Source organism: Mixophyes fleayi, chromosome 5, assembly GCF_038048845.1.
Source record: "Mixophyes fleayi isolate aMixFle1 chromosome 5, aMixFle1.hap1, whole genome shotgun sequence".
NCBI lineage: Eukaryota > Metazoa > Chordata > Amphibia > Anura > Limnodynastidae > Mixophyes > Mixophyes fleayi.
The window spans coordinates 74,365,416-74,385,254 of record NC_134406.1 but is presented as its reverse complement, the minus strand read 5'-3'; the positions used below and the strand labels follow the sequence as shown (position 1 = coordinate 74,385,254).

Here is a 19,839-nt window from a genome sequence, read left to right as displayed (position 1 = left end):
GCATTAGAGGAGAATGTTTGCTCTGATTCACAAATGACAACAATCCCTGTGGAGAGTCCATCCAACAGTGGGATGCCTAATCGTGAGCATTCTGCTGATGTGTGCCTTAATAGCCCGAGTGTAGCCGGTGATACCCAAATTGAGGATGCCACTTTGGAATTAGAAGAGGATGAGGGGGAGATTTGTGTAGGCGACGAGGGCGCTAATGAGGTTGTTGATGAGGATGAGGTTGTTTATGTAAGTCCTGCACCAGTGGCAGCAGTTCTGGCACGTGACAAGAAAAAGGCCATTGTCATGCCTGGCCATAAAACCAAAAAATCCACTTCTTATGTGTGGAATTATTTCTACCCAAATCCAGACAACAATTGTATAGCCATTTGTAGTGTATGTCAAGCCACAGTCAGTCGAGGGAGGGACCTTAACCATCTTGGAACCTCGTCTATGTTACGCCATTTAACGAGAGTTCATGGCAAAGTGTTGGGAAAAGCTGAAAGTTCTTCCCAAAAAAATACAAGCACTCCATCATCAGCTAAGACCCTCCGCTCACCAACATCCCGACGGCTACAAAATACACCCACCACACCATCCTCATCAATATCCTCAGTAGCGCTCGGAGTTAGCCCGGCATCCTGCTTAAGGCTGAATGAGTCCTGCACTATTATTCATTCCTCTGAAGAAAGCATTAGTCCCACTGCTGCTGCTGTTGCTGCTGCTGGGGGTGAATCATCATCCCAGAGGCAGGTCAAGAAAATGAGCAGTCCTACATTTCAGCAATTAACTGTGAAACAATCATTTGCGAGGGAAAGCAAATATGACAACAGTCAACCAGTCGCCAAGCGAATCACAGACGCCATGGCTGCAATGTTAGTGTTAGATCTGCGTCCAATCTCCACAATAAACGCAGCTGGTTTTTCACAGTTAATTAAGGTTTTGTGTCCGCGTTACAGAATTCCATCGCGACACCATTTCTCCCGTAAAGCTATTCCACAACTATACCAAAAAGTGTGTAAAAATGTAGAGATTGCACTGAAAAATGTCATTCTGACCACTGTCCACTTAACCACAGATATGTGGACAAGTGGAAGTGGCCAAACCAAAGACTATATGACTGTGACAGCCCACTGGGTTGGTTATTCACCTTCACCAGCAGGAACAGCAGCAGCATGTACACCACTACTTAACATTTGTCACAGGCAGGCCACTCTTTGTATCACTGGCTTCACTAACTGGCATACGGCTGACAATTTGTTACGCAAACTGAGAGATGTGATTGATGCATGGCTTATACCACTCGGACTCTCCCCAGGGTATGTCATTTCTGATAACGCCAACAATATAGTGTGAGCATTACAGCTGGGTGATTTCCAACATATTCCCTGTTTTGCTCACACCATCAACTTGGTGGTGCAGTGCTTCCTACAAAATAACCGTGAGGTGCAGGAGATGCTTTCGGTGGCCCGTAAAATTTCAGGCCATTTCAGGCATTCAGCCACAGCATTTAGGAGATTACAGCAGCTCCAAGAGCAGTTTAACTTGCCCTGCCACCAACTTAAGCAAGAGGTGATAACTAGGTGGAATTCCACCCTGTACATGCTTCAAAGGATGTAGGAACAGCGCAAAGCCATCCAAGCATATTGCACAAGCCATGACATTGGGAAAGGAGGGGGGATGTATTTCACTCTTGCACAGTGGGGAATCCTTTCAGTCCTGTGCAAGGTGCTGAAACCATTTGAAGTTGTGACGTGTGAGGTGAGTGCAGACTCTGCTAGTTTGAGCCAAGTCATTCCTTTAATTAGACTATTGGAAAAGCAGCTTGAGAAAATGAAGGAGGAGCTGAAAGCAAGCAATTCAGCAAAGTATGTTGGCTTTGTCGATCAAGTACTTAATTCGCTTCACAATGATCCTCGAGTTATTAAGATCTTGAACTCGGATCAGTACGCTTTGGCCACTGTGCTTGATCCAAGGTTTAAAACCTACATTGAGTCTTTACTTGTAAATGAGCGAGATGTGAACTTTTGCAAGGAGCTATTACTCAGCAAGTTGGCCGCTGAACTGGGCCTCGGCTTGACAACGTGTCCTCCTTCACTTTCTCAAGCTGCTGCTGCTCGTAAAAAATTAAATTTCCCAAAAAGAAGTAGGGAAGACGCAGGGGGCAGACCAGAACAATTTTACATCTGGGCTGGTTTGAAGGATTTTTCAAAAAAATTTGTCACTTTGCCCATAACTCCATCTAATACGAGTATAAACATGCAAAGGATGGTGGAGGACTACTTTTAAGAGGTAGTTGATATGGAAGTGTCAGACAGTACCTTTCCTTACTGGGAAGAAAAGCAGGCCATTTGGAAACCCATGTACAAACTTGCTTTGCAATACCTAAGCTGCCCACCCTCCAGTGTGTACTCTGAACGAGTGTTCAGCACAGCAGGGAACTTAGTCAGTGATCGCCGTAGAAGGTTACTTACCAAAAATATGGAGAAAATTACGTTTATAAAAATGAACTACATCTTCCACGAGGAAGGCCTTCACCATCCAAGACATCCAAGCACTGACTGTTCTCTAATGGTGGATTCAAGCGGCGATGAATTGATAGTCTGTGATGATGACGTACACACTGATGAGGGTGAGGATTAAGCTGAAGATGATGCCGATAACATCTTTTTAAAACTTTATATGTAAGTGTAGGGTGCAATCTACCCCCAAAGAGGAAAGGGACTTGTGGCATTTCCATATCACGTACTGTCTTGAAAGGCTGCTGTTTGGGCAATTTATCCTTAAGGGTAGGGTGTCATAGACAGAGTGACCCCAAACTGCCTTTGTCCATTTCTCTTAATATTGTACAGTCTATAACGGCTGAATTTTTTTGTATTTTATACAAGTGAAGGGGGGCCTAGAGAGCCAGAAACCAAACTGGCTTTGTCCATTTCAATTAATATTGTACAGTCTATAATGGCTGAATTTTTTGTTTTTTTTAAACAAGTGGAGGGGGGCCTATAGAGACAGAAAGCAAATTGCCTTTTTCCATTTCTTTACATATTTAACTATAAGTGTAGGGTGTAATATACAGCCAAAGACGATGGCTGCATTGCCAATATGCATAGATGGAGAGGAAGACAATCTGTATTGTGTGTAGAATAAATGAAGGCCTACAAACGAAGAATTAAACTGTTTTTTGGATGATTTATTACCTCTACAATTAGATTACTTATCTCTAAAACAGTTGGAGCACTAAATTGGGTTATTTTAGGCCCAAAAACATTGATTTTCCAACAAAATAGCAAAACAAAACCAAACAAAACCAAAACACGCAATGGCGGCTTTGCAAAATCAAAACCAAAACACGACGGTAATCCAGATCCAAAACCGAATCCAAACCAAAACACGAATGGTTGATGTGTTTTTGTTTCTGTTTAAATAAAGGTAAATATTAATAAAAAGACAATATTTTATTTGTTACCTTTTCTACGTTTATACAGCTGATGTTATACATTGACAATTATTTATTTTGTGAGAAGTTGCTATGATAATATACATTAAAGACATTTTAGTGTTCAGTTACTTGACTTAATAGATGTTAAATGAGCTTTATCTGTTTTTGCTATAGCAAATGTGCTATACATCAAATGCAGTAAAGTAGATCCCTGAATTGTGATACTTATATGTAACGCAGATAGCAAGAAAACAGAGAAAAAAATAGCAATACAAAAGAGATGAAATGAAGGCATCTTATACATTGCAGAGAGCCTTTTACTCTACTCCCTGCAGGGAACAAGTGCTAATGAAGGTGACAGCCGCCAGCTATTTGAGAGAGAAGAGTTTGGTGGTGTAATATTCATTTTCCCTGAACTTTCTGAGGAATTCCTTTGTAAATAATAGCAAATATATTTTCAAATGTCACTGACAATACATTTTGTTCCCACTCCTGGCACTTAGCTTAAAAAGAATAATGCAATTACAATAGTGTTTATGTGGTAGAAAATGACATGCAGTCACCATTCTCGCTACATTGATTTACTAATTCCCCAGATCTCGACCTCCCTGTGATTCGCATTCCTACTATAGTAAAAAAAAAATAAAACCTCACTACCACCATATTAGTTTTTCTTGTAGGAGGAGTGCAGCGGTCCACATAGGAGTAAAGGGTGGAAACTACAGTAATAGATTGTTACTAGTTGGCCACTTTTAATCAACGTTTAGTAAATCTATTATTATATAATACACATCACTGCTTAGCAGGGACTAAGTTTAGCTGGGGGTGAACTCGGCTCAGCAGTCTATTAGGAACATTTAAAGGAAAGAAATTGTAGTTAGCCCACTAACCTAGCCCAAGGTAGCTCACTATGGGACCGGCCCAGGGGGCATTTGCCCCCTGCCCCCCAGCCCCTGCTGTGCGGTTGACTCCATGTCCAACCAGAGAGAGGATATGGGGGGCTTTAGGGGATGGATACAAAGTACTACACAATTTTCTGCCTACTGCCTATTCCCCCATCTGGTCCCTTAGTGGACTCCGTATTAGTGTGAGCAAGTGGGCGAGACATCAGTCCCAGCTCATCCCTGCCTCCTCAATCGTTTATTCCCGGCAAGTGTCCTAATCATCTATGGAGAGGGTCCCAGAAGTTATTCTCAAAAGGAACATTTTAAAGGAAAAAAAATGCAGTTAGCCTAAGGACCCAGTCCAAGCTAGCCCACTATGGGACAAGCCCAGCCAGCCCCTGCTGTTTGGCCACTGAGGAGTAATCCTGTTTTGTACAGGCAGTATTCCAAACCTAGCTTGTCCAATCAGGATGTAGGAATCTGGAGATGATGTCACAGGGTGTTTAGTTTTACGGTGGAGCAAAATCGATAATCATAGCATATAGAGCAGTGTTATCACTACAGACTGCTCTCCACCCACCAGGATGGCATTTTGAAAATATACAGCACCAGACAATTGATAAAGGTATTTGTGGGTCACAAAAAGAACATCACTGGGCCACATAACAAAATTGGACTCCATAATAAAATTGTTCCTCTTCTGAGCATGTGTGTTCCATTGCAACGTGCATGTGCCACTGTCTATTGAGAGCAGAGCGGGGGCCTCAGGGGGGATAACCCCCTCTAGTTATTCCTCTGGTCACAATTATAAGAAAAAACAGACACATTTCTTTGACATATATTAGCATTATTGCAGGGGTTATTTCTCGATGCAATTACCATTTAATTAAACATGATGTCTGTCATTTAAAATGTGCTCATTACCTACACAAAGAAGAATGTAACAAAAATAAATACATACCATTTATAACATGAATGCTTACTTTTCAACAGTTAAATGTTTCATTTTTATTTACTTCTCTGCCAATCATAGACTACTCAACAGATCAGTGATAGAACTGAAGCGGGAACTTAAACTAATGATAGGTCTACCTCTCACTCTCCTTACAGGACACTGTGACTGGACACAACCACACTTCACCTGCTGGACAGGTACACTTATTCTAGCTCCCCTACCAGTTTCTATGGATATAAACAAATATCTGGACCTCCGTTACCTTTTGAAAATAATACCTCATTTAGTAAAAAGTGATTTCAAAAGTATTATAAGCAGTAAAAATCTGAACAAACCAACAGTCTGTTTGGAAGCAAAATATGTGACATTTGAACACAGAAATGCAGAATGCAGAACTGATTAAATAAATGTTTAATTTAATAAAAGGTCACAGTTCTTATACAAAATGACATCTAATAAACCTGAGCAAGCAGCATAGATTAAAAGGGAGAAAATCAGAAAGTCTTTCAACAGGTAGAAAATTGAATCTCACAGTAGATAGGTCATCTACTCACCCATGATAAGATTTCAAAAAGCATAATTCTGGTTCATGTTATATGGAAAAACAGTATCTCAGTTGGGTGATACAAGTTAGGATGCAGGACTGTAAGTCTGGATTTACATTTTGAGCCATTTCTCTGTGCTGCCCCAAAGTCACCGTATGATCGTAGAGTACGATATGTACAAGAAAATATATCATCCTTGATAGAGTCAATGGTTAAATGTTTATATTATGTAAAAAATAAATTGTCAATATACAAAAAACTTTAAAAAATCCTTTGACCTTGTCTCGTGCCATATAGCCAATATAGCCACCAATAGCCTTTAAGCCCCTATACAGCCTCAAATGCCCTCATGAGCCTATACTGGTTGTATGGAGATAAATGATATAGGGCCTGATGCTGATTTGGATGCATGTTGGGCATAATTTATGCTCCTAAAAGCAGCCCATAAAAATAAACTCTTGGCGCCGAGGTTCCGAGTCAGGCTTCTCAAGATGCGCCCAGCTCTGCACCTGTACCATATGCACCAGGATTATGTCAGGCATATATATACCCACATACACATACAACAAGAAAAGTGTAATAGCAAAAAACACATTCGCTATAGCAGATAAAATATCCCTTTTTGTGTGCGAATTACTGTTTTTAAAAATTATTTTTAAAGTATGCACACAGAATCCTTTAATATATGCATGACCAGTGATAAAAAGCACCTATCCGCTTCCGAGGTGAATTTTTAACCAGCCAATCAGTAGAGGATAGCTCATGCTGGATACTGTCATCATCAGCGTGTATTTGATATGGCTCTGGCTGGCATATATACATCTCTGTACTAGTTTTCCTCAGCCACCCGTACTATACTCAGCCTCTGTCAGACCGCCACTTCCCTCACCAAATTCTACCTCTCCAGTCCTAGGGGGCGCACGTTTTGTGACACGAAACTCTGTGTGTGCATTTATGCATGCACTCACATCATGGGCAGATGTTTGTAATTTACGCTACGCAAACGGGCGTATGTCCAACTCAGCATCTAGCGCCACTATGTTCCTCATGGCCCAGGAATTTATCTCACTGAGCTATGGCAATGGCATGTGTTTCTTTCCTCCTTTTCATTCCTTGCGCCGGCTTCTTTTTATATAAATAGAGTTTCTATATAAGAGAGTGGTGTACCGACAAATGGCTCAACTTCAATGTCTCTAGGAGAAAAATGTAACAAGTGACTGGTCTGTGATGTGATGAGCTTTAGTCCTGTAATGGCAAGTAAATGTAGGTTACTATTGTTACTCCTGTGAAAGGGGCTCATGAGACTTAAACATATACAGAAGTATTCCTTCTAGGAACAATTTATGAGAAAGAACTCAGAAAGTATTTACTTTTTTTTATCACTTTAATTCTGTTATTCACAAAGGTCTTTCATAAAACAACTTGTATTTTAAATGTAGTTTTCCTTAAATACAGTGCTACAGCGCCAGACTCCCACCAGTGGGATTTATCCAGCACACTACATACAGCCAACTGACTGAAAATTATTGGAGCCTTTTAAAATAAATAATATACCTGCTTATTACCACAGAACAGTTAAAACATTGGCATCAGTGATGCCTGAGTTGCTGTGCTCTAGTAAAGGGCAAATAGCTCCAATATCAAGTTTAGAGCCTCTAAATTGTCTGTTCCAGGAATGTATCTAATATCACATCTAATATGAGTTACTAAGGGAGAAATATTGATGAATATGAGATCAATATACAACTTATTACCTGTGACAATGAAATAGTCTCGAAAACAGCTGTAAGTGCAAGTCTGCTTAATAAACGCAATTGGCCTGTGGCCGTGTAGTTTATATGGGCATACAGTGAATTCTAATATACTTATATTTCCATACCTCACAACATTTCTGGCCACATCTCTATGGGGTAGAGACCACATCATGATGATTTTGAAGACCTAGGCTGCCCCGTAAACTCCACCCATCCCAAACTCCTCCATTGCTGTCGGGCACCAGTGTGCGTGGCACCCATTCTTTATTTCTCTGCCATGCTAAATTGGGACGGTTTGGAGGTATGGATTTCACATTTTCACCATAGGTGATACATACCTCCCAACTTTCACAATGAGAAGTTGGGAGTTATGTCAACAGGTACCTCTGGTATTCATGCCGATTCAAGGGTATTTTTAGGGAGCAGGGGTCTGGGGAGTCTAGTGCTTTGGAAGCATTGGATACACCCCTGTGTGACATGGCCACGCCCCTTTTTGTGTGCTAGGTGTCGCTGCGCTAAACTTGTCCTGATCTCCTCAGAGGACAATGATGGGAGGTGTAGTGGTGTAACATATATATGCTATGAGTCTGCCTTGTGCTCATGCCATGTTAGGTAGTTGGAGTGACCTTCGTCTCTATAGAGGGCAATAAAATTGTATAATGTTTATTGCCCGGGTTAAATGGGTATGTGTAGTGTCTTTGTGTAGTATGATAGAATTGTATAATTTGGTGATGTCATTCTTAGTATAGTAGGTGTAGTGTGCTCTGCCTGTATAGAATAGGGTGATCGTAAGTCCTTGATTTCTGGGTACAGTCCCCGGAGTGAAAGGCTTATTCCCGGAAACATCTCTGGATTTTCACTGTACAATTTCTATTTCCCCCAGTGCTTGGTGATCAACACTAATAGCTGTGACCATAAAACAAGAGATGGATGTGTGATGAGTGTGGTCTTAAATTTACTTTCTACACATGTACTGCTACCTTTATATTTAGCCAGTGGTTAATTGAATAAAATATATAGCAAAAATAAACAATTCAAACCCATGCATAGCAATTGTGGCACTGATCAATAGGTAAAGAAAATAGAATTTTAGCTGAGGCAGCAGCTAAATCTTTTGTTATTGGGAATTATTACATTACATGTGAAACAGTGATCTGATCAGTTAAAATTATTACATGTACATAAACATTGTTTACACATAATTGCACTAATGTAAATCTACTTTATAAGTGCATTTACATGAATATGATTTTTAATACAAAGTATCTGTCAAAGCATGTAACAGGTTTTACAGGTTTGCAGTACATTTGCAGCACCCTAAGCACCATTGAGAAATGGGAAGTACTGTTTGTCTCCCTTCATGCTGCTCTATTATGTAGGGCATTTCATAATGACAGCTGTACCCACCTAAAAATTGTGTACAGTGCAGGAGGGGGTGGAGGGCGGTATAGCGATTGTTAAGCCTTTTTGGGCTGACCACACTCCCTGAATTAGATTCGCCCCTCCACTATTTGTCCCCGGATGTCATTTAAAAAAAATCTGATTGCCTTAGATTACAGAGTCCGCCGAAATCTATGGCATTCCACGGTGATGTATCGCTGCTCATATTTCCTTGCACCCCAAGATGTGCAGCCGGACATCAGCGGTAATGTGCGTAGCCAGTTATTACAGCTTATTATTTACCGTAATAAGCAGTAATGTGCACAGCCGGACATCGCGGTGATGTGCGTAGCTGGACATTACCACTTATTTCTTACTGTAATAAGCAGTAATCTGCCCAGCCGGACATCGGGGTGATGTGCGAAGTCGGACATTACCACTTATTTCTTACCGTAATAAGCAATAATGTGCACAGTTGGACATCGCGGTGATGTGCGTAGCCGGACATTACCACTTATTTCTTACTGTAATAAGCAGTAATCTGCCCAGCCGGACATCGCGGTGATGTGCGAAGTCGGACATTACCACTTATTTCTTACCGTAATAAGCAGTAATGTGCACAGTTGGACATCGCGGTGATGTGCGTAGCCGGACATTACCACTTATTTCTTACTGTAATAAGCAGTAATCTGCCCAGCCGGACATCGCGGTGATGTGCGAAGTCGGACATTACCACTTATTTCTTACCGTAATAAGCAGTAATGTGCACAGTTGGACATCGCGGTGATGTCTTGGTAGAATTGAATTTTTTTGGTGCGCAGTTGTATCCTACTGGAAACAGTGCAGATTCCGCAGCTGCGGAAATGCTGACAGCTGTTTTGAACCACAAGCACCAGCATTCTGTTAAATTCTCTTTTTTGTCCACAGATGACGATGGAGTAAGAGTGATGAGAAACAAGTGCAAAAAATTACTCTGACATATTTATAGTTAAAACTTTTTTTATATCTATTTTCAACTGGATTCTAGTGATAAACGAGAGAGTGGTTATGTGTGTCATAGTTTAAATATATAGCACAAAAGCAACACTTTTAATATACAAAAATAAATCCTCTTGTTCTGCTTTTTAGATGCATATCTTACCATGTATTATTTTCTAGGATTTTTAAATCAATATTTCTTAAGGAGTAGTATTTCAAATGAAAAAGTTAATCGTAAATGAATTCAGTAAGTCTGATATGATGGGGATTGTAATGCTCCAAGGTCTGGTAATACAGTATCGCACATGGGGTAAATGTATCAAGGTCCGATTTTGAAAATCCAGTGATTTTCTGGCGGGTGTTTCATCTCGCAGATGTATTAAAGTGACATTTGATGTAAAATCACCAGAGATGTGTTTCTGTCAAAACCGCTATTTACAAAATCAATAAAGATCAAAGTCCCGACTGTTTGCCACTTAGCTATACAAGTCTCAAATGTATGAAGCTGCGATTAAGCAAACTCTCCTGAGTTTGCTTTATAAACCGCCAGATACAACATGCTGCTTGCTAGCAGCGTGATTAGTAAACACATCACTGTTCCCTGCCTTTACAGCCGGAGGTACTCGCAGCTGTCAAAAGTTTAAAATCAGATAAAAGTAAAAAAATAAAAAATGCGTGGGTCTTCCCCATCCGAGCACTATTAACCCTAGTGCTGCCAGCCTACTGCTGGTTGCGTGAAAATCGGGGAAAAATTTGTGTGGGGTCCCCCCGATTTTCACTTAACCAACACTAGGCAAACCAGTCCGGGGTGGGTGGCACTATAGCCATAATGACAACCAACCCTACTCCCTTGCTGAAAAAAATGAGCGGGCCCCCCCCCCCTCTAGGAATAACCAGCCCAGTGCTGAAAGCACTAGGGCTCTTCTTACCTCCGTGGGCTGTGTGTAGTAGGGGAATATAACGGCAAAATTTATATGAAAAAAAACAAACAGACGCCATTTTGTTTTGTGGAACTACATGTCCCAGCCACACCAGGGTGCCCTAAACAGTCTGGGCATGCTGATGCCTGTATAACTACAGACACCAGCATATCCATGGCAGCCAGGGCATGCTGGCACATGGAGAACCACAAGTGCCAACATGCCCTGACACCCATGGCTGGCTGAGATATGTAATACCACAAAACAAAATGTTTTAAAAAACCACAACACATTGTTTACAACCACACACTTTTTATAAAAATAATAAAACTACAATAAATACACTAAACACCCTCATTCATACCACATACATTTATTAAAAATAATAAAGTCCAAAATACTTACCAATATGATTATTTCCTCTTTTGTCAGCAGCTTTTAATCACAAAATGCTTGACTCATGTCCCAAATCATTTGTAATTCCAAAGTCCCTTCTTATAAAGTCTAAAATAATTTGTAATTTCAAAGTCTTTGCTTGTAAATATCTTCTGTTCTTCTTGGTCCCCTTGTTGCTTGCAGTTTTCTTTTCTTCAGCCCAGGAGGGGCCCCATATTTGTAATCCAAATCTGGAATATGCTTGAAAAAAATAAAATAAACCCAGTTTACAGACGACGCAAACTTCTTCTTCTACAGTGCACAAGCAGACTGACGGTACCGAATAGAATCCAGATGTGAGGTCTATTTATAGTCTATTTGGATTTCCCACGCTGTCGTGGGTATTCCCCATAGACTATAAATAGACCTTGCATCTGGATTCTATTCAGTAGCGTCGGTTTGCTTGTACACTCGGGGGGACCCCACGCAAATTTTGCCCCGTTCTTCCTGCAACCAACAGTAGGCTGGCAGCACTAGGGTTAAAAGTGGCCCGGCGGGGGGATCTCACGCATTTCTTAAACTTTGGCTGTATAGACAGGCAGTGTAACGGTAATGTGTTTACTAATCACGCAGCTAGCAAGCAGTGTGTTGTCTATGGGATTTTTAACCTAAACACCGGAGAGTTAGCTAAATACAGGAGAGTTAGCTAAATACGTGAGTGTTTGACATCGCAGCAAATCGCCAGAGATGACCAGCAATTTTTAAGATCAGAGTAAAAATCGCAGTTGAATACATCTGGCACTTTGGGGACTAAATTTGCGGGTTATCACCAGTGATTTGCCGCAATTTTAACTCGCCGAAATTATTGGACCTTGAGACATTTACCTCATGGAGTGCTTAGATTTGCCCAGCTCACCAATCACAACCTGTTAGGCATAAGTGCAGGTAAAAAACATACAGTGTTAAAGAAACAGCGAGTACAACAGTACAAAGAGATTATAACGTAATATTTTGCATATATCAAAATATACAATAAGTGTAATATACACAACAGTACATTACATATGAATACTAACAAAATATAGTGTACAAACGACATTGTAAAATAAATATATAATTTGAATGGGATGGCTTTTGAGTGGCACTGTACCTTTGATTGTTATTTATTTATAAGATTTCATACACAGTATTTTAGAGGGGTTGGATCTCAATAATTTCACATAGCTTTACTCCCTCGTAAACATGAGAACATTCTCATATATACAATTTATGTTGTTTTCTGAATGGTTCATATTTAATAATCATGTCAACTGCCTGTTTTTTTAGAACAGCAATAGGACAGCAGATAGTATAATCTCTTCCTCTTTTCCTCTTGCTGCTACCGGCACTGTATTATTCAGTGCCAGTAAAATGTGACCACTTATGATTTTACACAGCTATATTATTTCTTAGAAAAGTTCAAAGTACATTACAGCTCTGTTATTGATGCTTGTTTTTTTCCTGGCTTAGTTCCCTGTCAAATTGATTTCCTGCTTTCTCTTCTGATAACAACGGCACAAAATTGCAGCGTCTACACATTTTTAGCTACATTTGTCTCTTTGGAAAAGGCTTGATTGCTACGTGTGTGCATGTTGTTCACTTTCTAAATTGAAGTACTACTGTAGCATTTTTACATCCAACGTGGTGATTTAGTAAAAGGAACTTTTTAAGATCACACAAAAATACCACACTTGTGGGGGGGGGGGGTTGTATTATTGGTAATAGGCAGCTGAGTGGCCCCAGAATGGACGTGAAGGCACTACGCGGCGATGTATTTCTGCTCATTTTTTCTCGCACCCCGCAGAGGTGCGTAGGAATATAAGCGGAGATTCCTTACCGTAATAAGCGGTAATGTGCCCATCCGGACATCACCGGCAATGTTCGCAGTCAGACATCGCGGTGATGCCCAGCAGCACGTCTTGGAGAATTGAATATTTTTTGTGCGTAGATTCCACAACTCTTTTGCTTCAACTATTGGGGAAATGCTGGCAGCTGTTGTGAACCACAAGCATCGGCATTCCCTTAGAGTAAATTTAAATTCTCTTTTTGTTCTTTACTATAATATAATGAGAAATTCTTCTGTATTTTTAATCCAATGTGAGAACCCCCTCCTCCTAAAATCTGTGGCTGTTTGCTATAAATGCACGCTGCAGGCATTAACAGAACAATTGCAGGTTATTCTTAATTCAGACAGTGATAGCAGTGGTAGGCGTTTAGTTCAAGCAGTTGTGTCAGCCTTTAAGTTTTTATTTAATTATTAAAAATGTTTTTATTGTGTTACTGGAATAAAATATACTCTATAGTTTCTGTGGGGAAATAACATAGTCGCAAAGACTACTTTTTTTGGTCATGATAGCAAAAAGAAGTGAAGAATAGATTGGCATGAAATTTTCATGTGTAAAGTATTATCAAGCGCAAAAACAGGAATTGAATTGGCCCAAAAGTATTATTTTTTTTTAACATAATGCATGCTACCACTAGAGAACAGTTTATAGTACAAAGACAAGTTAGAAGAACATACATTGATATTTACATGGCACATTAGCTAAATGCCGCCAATTACATTATGTAGACAGGTTTACAATGTCGCCAATCACAATGCCCGGGGTATAGCTGCCGAAGCCAGTGGCATTGCTTTTTCAATGTCGGCAATCACACTGATGACGTGGTAACCCTGTCTGCATAAATAAAGTGTGGCATCTAGCCTGCCGTCATTTTTATGTTGGCAGGTTAAGTGCCAACATTAGCTTAATCGCAATTATGTGCCCTACCCACCAATCTACTTACATTTAATCTTCATGTTATATTTATTTTATTTGAACATTGAACATTTTCTTTTTTCACACCAATCTTGTTTTTCTGATGTATTAACTTAATTGTCAACTGCCCCTACTTTCCAGGGCAGTCCTAGTTTTTATAGATTTGTCCCTGGATTTTTCTTCCCCTTGAACTGTACTTATTTTTTTACTATTATTTTCTCTAGATTATATTAATGAGTAATAAAGTAGAGGATTTCTTAAGATTCAAAAGTAGACTTTAACCATACTTGCCTATGTTAAAAGTCTTCACTCTGGGAGATCCCAGAGGGGAAGGTCAGGTGTGAAGTAGAGGGGGAGACATGGCGCCACAAATTGTGTCAAAATGTGGCGATTAGCCTCATTGAGGCTCCTGTCCTGCCTACCGCACTATGAAGAGGGTGGGTTCCGGGAGAATGACCTGCTCTACTGGAGGTCTGAGAGAACAACCTGAAATTCGTAAATCTGTATATGTTTTATTTAAAACCAATAGTGTGCTTCATTCACTGTTTTGTTTTTTGTTTTTTAAAAATAAGAAAGTGGTCAACATATGTGTTTAAATCAGTTACTCAGTTACAGTCTAAAGATCTGCTGCTTCTTTAAGAGAAAGCTATCTTCTTGAGCACATAAAATTCTTTGCATGTTACACCAAGGTTTCTCTTTAACAAACAGAGAAAATCCATATTTAACAATGCCCCCAGGAATGTGAAGTCTGTTACCCGCTATCTGGTTTTGTTTTGTTTTTAATTAGGTTTTACTTTATTTTTTTTAAATATTATAGCGTGACTGGAACTCAAAGCCAAGTTTGGGCTTCTATCTCCACTGTGAATGTGTGAACCAGCAATGTCAGGTCATGCATTCTCAGAGGGACCTAGCACTGGCCTGGCGAGTGGTAAGAGTCCTCTTATCACTGCTAGCCAATATCGCCAGGGATCTGAGCATCACTCAGCTGTTCTGGCAAAATATTATTTTTAAATTGTGAGAAAGAAGATTTTATATCGCTTCTGTGATCTTATAGACCCCTTACTACCAGTAAAAAAAGCAAGTCTTACAGAGAAATTGCTAAAAGTTCAATTTAATTAGGTGGGAGATGCAAAAGGTGAAGTAAGCTTCTCTTTGACCTAAATTTTTTATAAGCCCAAAAACATAAGCATAAACATGTGCATGAACATATATATATATATATATATATATGCTAAAGCAAAAGAAAAAAAAGAATATATGTATAGGTTTGGATTGGTATATATTATATGAATGCTTTGGAATGTGGGTTTATTGGAAAAAAGTTGGTGCACGAATAATCATAACTGTCCTGATCTAGATGGCAAAGTCCCAATTTTAGGCAATTATCCCATTCAGGACTGCCAGGATTTTTGGTTGCCACTAGTGTGGATGACAATACAGGGTGTTTTTAGCAGAGTATTGGGGCTAGTGCAATGTTTCAGAGATGCTAAAGGAACTTGATGCTCCATAAAGTGTTGCTATCATATTCCCGTTTCCTTGACATATCCCTTTTGGTACTAATTTACACATTTACAATGTTGGGAGGTATGAGTACAATCTACTGAACTATATTTAAAAAACATATTCCATTGCACAGCTTCTGCCATTCCCCTAATCATTCAATTGTTTACCAGTGTTCCTCTCAGTAATTGTAGGAGGAAATACATGGTGATCACACCTGCATAGTTGGCACCTGTCCCTAATTTGCCAGGCAATGCCCAATTTTACAATTTATACCTGAATGTAGCCCTATTTTTCAACATTGATCAACTATATTAGTACGTTAGTTCTTGTTCTGCATTTTTAATGTAATATTTGTATGAATTATTTATTGTCAGGGAGTTGTAAATTATTATTTTGAAAAGGAATAGTTAAAATAACCAAGTTCAGTAAACATTTCATGATGAATTCTATAGCACCAAGTCTGGTCTAGGCGGTACAAAGCGGGAAGTGCTTGGATTCACCTACTCCCCAGTAAAGTGGCCCTGACAATAATTTTTTCCTGCAGTGACCTTCAGATAATGGTATCCTGAGATGTCCATGATGTTCCGCTAAACAAGATAACTAGGAAGCATGGCAAGAGGCCCCCTACGAAGGCTATGGCCGGCAATAGTCTTCAGTGGCCAGGGGCTTTGCTAAATAGGAAAAATATGGTGAAACTCCTGTTTTTGCTGGATGTAGAGTTTTTCTCCTATAGCTAAATATGTTATTATTCTCTAGCCACAGCAAAAAAATTCACATCAATGCGCGTTTATTTCTGGTTATAAGGCAATAATGTTTTCTAGTTAAGCATTCCACACATATTTATAGTAAATTCAAATACAGTATTGGCTGATTCATTGGTATACATGTCAAACAGGTTATCACCTGGAAAAGAAAGTTCATCTTTGCACGTACACAGATAATCACAATTTCAGGTAAGACAAGTATACTAGTCCTAGGCTGTTGTGTCCCATTGTTAGGGTTAACAGGAGAAAAAAAATGTTCCTTAACATATGCAAGAAGCCTTCTTAAAAATAAAGGTTTAAGCACAATTTTCTAAATTTGCTCTACGCATGCTCACAAAAAAATGTGCAAGTACCTATGCAGAGGTGCAGCCATTTACACTTGCGCCTGCTTGTGAGCAAGATAGCGAGCGATGCAGATATGAATGCAGAAAGAGATACACCTTTTTCTGCCATAATTAATTGCACCTACAAATACAAATAATGGTGCAAATACACTATGATGATAATGATCACCAGCGCTTCTGATTGGCTGATTGTGAATTCACCTCAAAAGTTGCTGGGTGCTTTCTTCATTGATTGTGCATGTATTATAGGATTTTGTGTGTATATATAAAATAAAAAATTAGTCACTTTCATTCGCAAGAATATCTGCTGTATTATAAGAAGCCTAATAGCAAATGCTATTTTTCGTATGAAAACAAATGTTTGCAAAGTTTTATTGCACTTATGACCTGTGTTTATGTATGTGGTTGTAAGGTTAGAGGGCTGCCGATGTAGTGTATCAGGTTGTCCATCGGTGATGTAAAACAACTGGAAATATGACAAACCTCTATGTGCTGATCTGAAATGTTTCCATAATCTTTAGTTTTCATTTTAATTAAATATTTTAAATTTCATTCTATTTCTAATTATAAAACCACCCTCATTATTCCTGGACCTAGGTAAGAAAACCATGTTATTATCCAGGTCAAAGTAGAAAAGAAGGATGTGCTTGCATGTTCATCACTACGTTCTGGAAGATGATCAAGACAGGCACCCCAATAGGCGCACACTGCGTATATATGCTTGCTATCATTTGTTTACATTGTCCATTGTAGATTATGTTTCTCTTACGCACAGTATTTAAATATTGTTCTCTGCTGACACTGTCTGAACCCTTGACCTTCATTTACCTCCTCCAGCCCTGACCCTGGTTTGTTTGACTTTGCCTTCTCCTCTGTTATAAATACTCTAAATACGAGCAGTAAGCACCAATAACTGGGAGTAATATTTGGGAGGTATGGTGATACTTAATGCATAATGTGTAGATAATTAAAAGATAACACTGTTAGTCATGAGATGAATCCTAAGTCAGATAAATACAGATACATTATATTATGCTGTGTTCTCCCCAGAAAATTTTGCCAGACAGAATCTTGCCAGCCAGGTGGCATTAAGAGGCAGCTGGATGGGGGCAGTTGTAATACTTTGCAATAATAATGAAAAGTGTTAGAGGTTATTGCCCACACCTGCCAGGATTGCTCTAACACACACTGATGGCTGTAGTGCTCACAGAGTGCCTGTTATAATAGGGGAAACATTGGTTTATTATATTACAGTAGGACTCTGTTGAGCTCCAAGATCCGAGTGGCAAGTGAAAACAGCCAGGTGGGGCACCCTGGAAAAAGTTGCCGGGAGAACACTGTTATGTTTTTATTTTATACTTTCTTTACTCAACTGTATATTCTTTTTCATTATTGTGGGGAAAAAAATCACATGCTAATAAGTGCTCTTTTTACCTACGGACATCTCCCCCAGACACATTGAATTAATTTGAAGCAGAATTGATAAGGTGGAGTTGTTTTACTCGCCCCTACATCACTAGAAGTTGAAGACATTAAGGTTGAGCTCAATGAACTTTCCCTCTTTACTTTGGGCTATGTATGTCCATATAATCCACATGATGCTCTGCTGTTTTCCTAGAAACAAACTGAAGCATATAGCTGAATACATACTTGCTGAAAAGAATAAGATAGAGTAAATTCTGTTTTGCATAAATGAACAATTGGGTACATAGAAAATAAAGAGAGATTCCCTGCGGCATTGATGCTTGAATATGCAAAGGTTGCAGTCTCTGTACTTAGTGCACTGACATGCAGCTGAGTTCTGTACTATTATGTAATGTGGACAATACTGTACAAATAAAACTCATTGACTCATAAGGACTTAAATGCATTAGAAGTAAATGCTTTTTGATGTGTAATCATCTTTACTTTCTACACATCCAGGATACAGTATATTTAAGCCTTACACATTGCTGGGTTTCGTTGGACAGTTATAGTGTTTGGTTTTGGAAACCTTTATCTTGAATGCTAACGGTATACAAGAATTCTGACAAAGATTACAGAATGGATGTAAATGTGCTATTATTGTTGTCTTACTGAACTTAAAATAAAACAAAAAGACAGTTGTCAGCGCTTATCATTAGCACTGCATAACTGTGTGTATCTAGCAAAATGAAAACACCATGGGGTAAATGTATGAAGCTCCGATTTTTTCAACTTAAAATTTAAAGCGAGTTGAAAAAAATCGGAGCTTCATACATTTACCCCCATGTATTAGTTCATATTTTGATCAAAACATTTAAGCCTGCATCCCAGCTTCAAGGGTACCTTATTGTATGCAGGTCCTACACTGACCTATATGCTTTAAACACCATTAAAATGCAGTTAAAATCAGATGTACTCACCTCCCAAGTATAGGGGTTTACATCTAGCAAAGGTATATGTACATCTTGGTGTGTCTCACAAGCCAGCCCTTGCTAGATATAAACCCCTATACCTGGGAGGAAAGTGCATCTAATTTTAACTGCATTTTAATGGTGTTTAAATCATATAGGTCAGTGTAGGACCTGCATATAATGAGGTGCCCTTGAAGCTGGGATGCAGGCTTAAATGTTTTGATCAAAATCTGAATTAATACCTAATTTTTTCATTTTGCTAGACACACACAGATATGCCGTGCTAAGGATAAACGCTGACAACTGTATTTTTGTTTTGTATGCATATATGGACATTTATATTGTCACGCAGCTGGTACCATATACAATATAGGTTTTGCTGAGCGCAGGCTTATTGCCAAGAAGCTGGTACCAAATATAATGTGGGATATACCCGAGCGCAGGCTTATTTTTTCTCTGGTTTTGATCTTAAAATATTCATGGTGTTAGTTTTATGAGTTAGGAAATATCTGGTTATATAATAACACTGTTTTCAGTGACTGAGTTGGTTATAAAAAGCAATCAAAAGTTCAAAGTCTGTGCAGTACTAAGCTACATAATAAGCTAAAACTCACTAAGTACTTATGTCCAATATGCTACCTGTTGCAACCCTTAACTAAACGCTTACTCATCTAATTAACTGGTTGGGATGGTGCGGATCTTTGGAGGGAATTCAGGTCTGCCGATTGTGACACGGAGGGTGTCTGTATTGGTAATAAGGGCACTCTGTGGCGATACAACATCGCAGATTTACCTCGATCCCATAGAAGTGTGCAGAAAAATACACAAAGTTGGGAT

The 19,839-nt window shown here is 39.3% G+C and overlaps 1 protein-coding gene across 2 annotated transcripts in view; it reads left to right on the top strand.

The window, feature by feature from the left end:
• OSBPL10 (oxysterol binding protein like 10) overlaps positions 1 to 19,839 on the top strand; it is a 309,246-nt gene that overhangs the window by 39,005 nt on the left and 250,402 nt on the right. The window lies entirely within an intron of this gene.